The following is a 7,219-nucleotide window of genomic DNA, read 5'->3' as shown; positions in this document are numbered from 1 at the left end:
AAGAGTCCCCTGCCCTGGAACTCACCCATGATTGCAGAAGATAAATTATGATGTAGGTGTTCTTTCTCCTGGCTTTTTTTCTCAGCTTTGTTGATTGGATTTCTGTAAAGAGGTTTGTTTTGTATCATATATGGGGGAAGATGAGGAGATTTTAGTACCATACCTGTCTTCTCTCTGCCATCTTGGCCAGAAGTCCCTAATCCTCCATTCTTGAAGAAAAACAATGACATGAGTAAGGTGATGTCTTGACTTGCAAGTGAATTGGATCATCATCAGTGTGTATGCTCCTAGATGATGAACCCTGATGAAGTCAAAGTAAATTTTATGAAGACCTAGAGACCCTCATCATCAATGTGCTGAAAGAAGTCAAGTTTGTAATTGTAGATGTATTCAATATCAGAGTAGGCATGTATTACCAAACATAGCAGGAAATCTTTGGGAGGAAAAGAATCAGAGATAGCAGCAGCAGTGGTCATTTTTTAATGCACACTTGTGCATCCCACTAACTTCTCATTGTCAGTAGTATCTTCTGTATACCTAAATACAACTACACTTCATGGATGCACCTTTGCTACAAACATTTGTATTTAATAGGCTATGTTGTTGTAAGCAGAAGAGACAGGATGTGAAAAATGACAAAAATTTGTGGTACAAAGTGCTGGTCCAGTCAATGATTTATCCACTCCAAATTAAACATTTTCATTCAACAAAAGTGGCAGTCCCAACGCATGACAACCAGAAGACAACAGATCTGTCAACAGATAAGACTATTTCTTTGTGGGTGAACAGTTTTTTACTGACTTGGAGGGAAAGCTGAGCAAACACCATTTTGGTAACAATGGAGTAGAAAAGGAATGGGCAGCTTTCAGAGATTTGAGATTTAGCACTTCATTTACTCATTTGGACCATAGCACTCAAAAATCTCAGGATTTTTTTTGAAAATGATGGGGAAATTCCAAAGCTACTAAATGAAAAATGAGAACTCTACAGGAATCTACTAGCAAAATATTTTGTCCATTTCTAAAAAGACAGCATTTAAATTTATCAAAAGTGAATTGGGGGGACAGCTAGGTGGCATAGTGGATAAAGCACTGGCCCTGGAGTCAGGAGCATGTAGGTTCAAATCTGGTCTCAGACACTTAATAATTACCTAGCTGTGTGGCTTTGGGCAAGCCACTTAACCCCTTTTGCCTTGCAAAAAAAAAAAAAACCTAAAAAAAAAGAAAGATAGTATCTACCTAAGAGCCAATGTGGCTTCAAAGAGGATTTAGGAATGGCCAGAGGATTTTTCTGCCCAACAACATCTGGTATTTTTACTGGATTGATTGATCTAAGCTATCTTTTTGATACTGTCAGTGAAATTTGACTGATCAGAGAAATTCATCATTACTGTACACCAATTTCATGATGCCATACATGCTTGAATTCCTATACTTGCCCACCAAAATGGAGTAAAGAAGGGCTATGTGTTTGTTTTTAGCATAATTTTTTTCCAACAGTGTTATTAGATGTCTTCAACAAGGATGCAGATAACATCAAGGTCAGTTTCTGCACTGACAATACATTATTTGCCTTGAAAAGGCTGCAAAGCAAGATTAAATTGGAGGGAGATGCATGATTTTTATTTTCAAATGATTGTGGTCTCAATTTACCTCCTCAGGCTGAAATGAAATAAGGTAAGAATTGATCCTCTACCTGTTATGCTAATTTTCACTTAACACCAAGAAAACAAAGATTCTCCATCAACTACCATCCATTACATAGAATCAGCTGCTACAGTAAATTGAGAAATTCTTAATGCAAAGTATTAAATTCACCTGTGTTGGTGGTATACCTTCCTGGAATCTACACAAAAGATGATGAGACTGACACATGGGTTTTAGAGCTAGGACAAGTGTTTGGAAAGACTATGTGGGAGAAGAGGTACATGGTTGTCTACTGGACTAAAAGTTTAATTCAAAAAAAGAGCTGTTGCTATGGGCTCATTTTTATATTCCTATGAAATATGGAAGGTATATCAGTGCCATACCAGAAAATTGAACTGCTTCCATTTGAATTATCTTAGGAAAATTCTGAAGATAAGCTGGACAAAAATATTCAAACTGTATTTCAGAAAGGGTAACTCTGATGAGTTGGTCATGTCTTTCCAATTCCAAATGTATGTTTGACTAAAAGTCTATTTTGCTGAAAAGTCAAATGAAGCAGATACTCACAATTTGGGCAGAAGAAGGAATACAAGGAAATTTTCAAGGTGGCTCTGAGGAATTTTAGCATTAATTGTGAGAATTGCATGCACACATCAAAAAAGGCAATCTGATCTATGAGTAAAAGTCTAAAATAGCTCTAAAATTGTGAGAGCTCAAAAAATGTGAGCTGAATAAATTTAGAGACATCTCTCTCCCAAATATTCATAGATTATATTGGTATGATCAGTCACACATATTTACACACACACACACACACACACATACACACACTGTACATTGACCCCCAACTTTATGGTATTACTTTTGTTCTTTCTGAGGAAAAAGGACAAACAAGCAAACAACAACAACAATAACAACAACAGACATATCTGGAGAAGTGTGTGTTGAATTATTCGCTCATAAAAATAATCCTGTAAGGTACATGTTTTTATTATTATTCTTGTTTTATAGATGAGGAAATTGAGAGAGGCTAAATATCTTTCCAGGGACCTATATTTGTTAAAAGATGTAAGTATACTTTTAACTCTAGTATTCCTGGATCTAAATTTATATTTATATAAAATTTACTAGAGTACCACTTAAATGCTTCATGGATGTCATAGAGCCATAATTATATATATATATATATATATATATATATATATATATATATATATATATATATACATATGTATATATGCATATATATATATATATATATATATATATATACACACATGCACACATACACGTATATAGGTGGTGTGATGTGGGAAGAGAAACACCTTTGGAATCAGAAAGAAAGCTCAGATGTTACGTTGAAACATACAGACTTTGAGACTCTAATCTATTTAGTCAATCAGTTCTCTACAATCATGTGGTGTGGAGTTGGTACCAATTTTGATTGGTTAAGTGTACTTTACAGAGAGAATCTCTAACATCAATGAAATTGCACCAAGATTTAAACACACACACACACACAAACACACACAAATGTACATACATATACACTCCTAGTATCAGGACCAAATAAAGATAATCTCACTAATAAGATTTAAGGGTTCCAAGGGTAATACTCAAGTTTCTGAACAAAATAAAAAAATAAGGAAGGGGAGGAACTAATATGGGCTTGGCATGAAATTAATGGGAGAGTTAGAATATAAGAAAACAAAACACCAATAAGTCCTCAATGTAATAGATCTGAAACTCCTAGTTCTGGGAATATGAGGCTGAGATCGAAGAGGTTGAGAAGGAGGAAGAAAAGGAGATGATAAAAGAGGAGAAATAGGAGGAAGGGGTAGGAGAAGGAGGAAAGAGAAAGTGAAATGTTTTTAGCTCAAGGCAGCACATTTCTTTGCCTCTGTGTGGTATTTTAGTAAAGCACTTGACTTGTATTTAGGACTCCATGTATTTGAACTCAAAATTTAACTTTAATTACTAGTTGTATGACTGTAAATGTCATTAATTCTCTGGCTTTCACTTTTCCCTTCCATATAACTTATATTTACCTTACAGGATTATTGTGAAGATGATAAGGAATATTATATTCAAATGATTTGTAAACCTTAAAGTATAACTATCAGTGACATATTGTCATATTCAATTAAACACATGCACATTTTGATATTAGTTAGAGAAGTTTTTTTTTAACAATCTGAATATAAAATTGTAGAATTGCAACAAAATATATAACCAGTTTCACAATTTTATCTAAACTATACCTGATACAAAGATACAGATCTTTGGATTGACAGTTATGCTTAATGATTTTCATCCTGCTGTGGATACGGAATATATTTTATATCACAAATATCATTCATATTCTGACTCTTCCCAGTAATATGACTCTTCCCTTAATATGGCTTTCAAGTTCAATATGAATAAACAATGTATTCACACAATAGAGCTAGTAGAGACAGGGAAGCAAATTGATATTTGGTATAAGGAGAATTTTTATAATACTGGAAGAGAGATACTTAACTTTAAGTCTGCCGGGGTTTTATTTACAACGCCGGCTTCTTTATGCTAGTCCGTCCTCTTACTCACCAGTCCAACGCATGATGAGTCTTCGGGGTACCTCCGGCCCCCACTCTTTGATGGGGGAAGAACCAGACAGAGCGCCTGAGGTGGATAATGAGTCTTTATTCTTCTGTGATCACATCCCGCTCTCTCCCAACCTCTCAGCAGACACTTTTATCCCTTCTGTCCTCCCTCCCATGAACTCTTACCCAATGAGGGGGCGAGTTCTGTAACATTCCCTTATAAAGTGATTATGTTTCCCCCGCTAAGCGACCGCCAAGCCTCTTCCCCCCGCCCCCAACATAAGTCTATGAAATTATAGGAGTGTGTTTAGTATTTTGGTAACCACATTTAAGTAAAATTGGTTGTCTTAATTAACTGATGTATCTCTCATTCTATGATTACAAATTGTGGCTTTTCATATATCCCTTTCTCAGATCATGTACTGAACAATGAAACTACAGACAATACCATGAGGCTACTGCACACTATGCCTTTATGGAAAAGAAAACAAAAAATGAAACCCTCCCATTAACTCTTCAGTCTAGTGCCCCCAAGGAAGAGAGAGAAAGAACAAATGCCAAATTATTATCTTATGTTATATATATATATATTAATTTTTTCCTACATAGGCACAAAATGGTTACCACCTTAAAAAAGAAATATTCTGCTTTCTATTCAAGTTCATTATCTTCTTTTTCCCCACCACAGCCTCCTGCTCCCTAATCTGTCTTATTTCACCCTCCTATCTTCTGGTCATATCTATTAGATAAATGCAAATTCCATATTAAAGAGTATACTGAACAAAGGACTAAAGTTGGAATTCAAATATTTTAATTATAATATCACAGTTTTATATTCATAAGACATTTTATGTCATATAGACAGACATTATTTTATAAATAGGGAAACTGAATCTCAGAGAGGTCATACAATTTATGCAATGTCAGACAGTATGAAAGCATTAGAAATAGAGTTTTGAATCCAGGCCACCCAACTCTTTCTAGGCTGTGAGAAAATATGCAAAACTTCTGCCTTATCTGGCATAAAGTATTTTTTTATCTCTAATGTAACAATTTTAGCTAATGCTTTGGCGGGGGAAGGAGCTTCCAGTTTAAATATTCAACAACAACAAAAAATCAGTTTATGGGAAATCTGAGCTAGGTATTCCTTATTGTGATATATTCCAAAGGTTCCCCTCTAAGGATAAGATCAGGAGCATAAGAACATGAAAGAATTACAACATCTAGCTGCAGTTCAAATTCAATGTAATGTTTGGTTTTTTGTACCAGAGTCAAGTTCAAGTAATAAAGACTCTGCTTCAATTCATTTTCCTTGCCCAGAATTGCTTTTTTCAATGAGACCATTCATTTCTGACATGTCAGTCCTCATGATCTTCTTTAACCAGCAGCAAATTTGTCAAGATTAGCCCATTTAATATCTAAAGACAGCAAACTTCCTATGCTACTTACTTCCTATGCTGGACTGGTTTTGATCCAATCTGCTTTCTGAAGCCTATGTCCCAGTATCAAAATATTAGCCCTCTTTGATGATGATCAATAATCCAAGATACCCTAATTCCCTTTCTCTTCCCTTCTCGCCCCATCCCCACTTTCTTATCAGAGACTCTTTCTCCAGTTTTTACTTACACTCCAGTGGCCTAATCCCTGTTAAGATTTCAGGTACCAGATATACCCCTGTATGGGCATGCTCATCAAACACCTGTTCTTAGTTCATCATATACCTCTGTCATCTTTCTTATGTCAATGTGTAACCCATGGATCCTTCTGCCATTCTTGGGGGATAACAAAAGCTTACAATTAGGAAAAATTAGAATCTACCACTAGGTATCTATACTCAACAGTAAAGACAAATAAAAAGCCATGAAAACATTCAAAAGTAAGTTCTAAAACTTTAGTTTTCCCATATTTCTTTGTCCCCCACCCCATCTCCACTACTTCCAATCCATCTCACAAATTCTATCATTTACCCTGTTTATCTGAATCAACCTGAAACAGATTAATTTCTGTCTTTAAGAAAAAATATGGTTTTACTCTCCTCTCAAAGTGAATAATGGGGAAATTCATTTGAATTCAGTCAGTTTCGCTACCTATCCTCACCTGTTTTAATGTCTTTCAAGTTACATGAATTGTGAAAAATTATACAATATATGTGTATATGAATGTATGTATCTATAAATTCTTATTCATATCTATGCATCACTATATACATTTCTGTACATATACATGCACTCATGCACATGTGTGTATGTGTGTGAGGTTTCTGCCAAAAATATAATTCACTGTATTCAATTTTCCTTTCCAATTTGAACTAATCTTTATTTCTGTCTGCTTCAGGCCATCCCTAGAGAATGGGAGAAGTGAATAAGGGTTTTGTTATAAAAGTCTTTTCATTTTAACTGAGCCTGAATTTGAGGATGGAACCTCAAAGTCCTTCCTTTCTGCTTCCTGCTGGTTTGAAGACTGCATGCAAAAAGTAAAAGTAAACAGAAAAGCTGGTCATGTAAATAATAAAGCTGAAAGGAGAGCAACACCTCTTTTTGCTCTACACCAACCCTGGGTCTGAGAGACTAAATATATGCAGAGAGCTACAAAGAAGACAATCCTCAGGGAGATGATTGAGTGCTGAGCACAGAAGTAAATGTACATCCCATAGGTTGCTCTTTCCATTTCAAAACATTTCCTCTCTCCAAGACTGGGTGAGTTTGAAAGGGCCAACTGTTGACTGGTGTGTGTGAATGAGGGGACTGGCCTTCAGTCAGCAGCTGGAAGAGATGGTGTGGAACACATCATTGTTTGTAACTCTGCTTCATCACCTCCCAGGCTGTTGCCAAAGGCGTTCATTTCTTGCATGAAGTTTTTATTGTGTCCTGTGATACCATAGAGACACTTTACAACTTGAAGTTTTTTTCTTCAGCATTTAATGTTTCTTCTTCCCATTCTTTTTTATGGTCATCAAGGTTTTGATTCACTCCACAAAAGCTACTTTTGTAT

This window comes from Macrotis lagotis, chromosome 6 (assembly GCF_037893015.1).
Source record: "Macrotis lagotis isolate mMagLag1 chromosome 6, bilby.v1.9.chrom.fasta, whole genome shotgun sequence".
NCBI lineage: Eukaryota > Metazoa > Chordata > Mammalia > Peramelemorphia > Peramelidae > Macrotis > Macrotis lagotis.
This window is presented reverse-complemented; position numbering follows the sequence as displayed.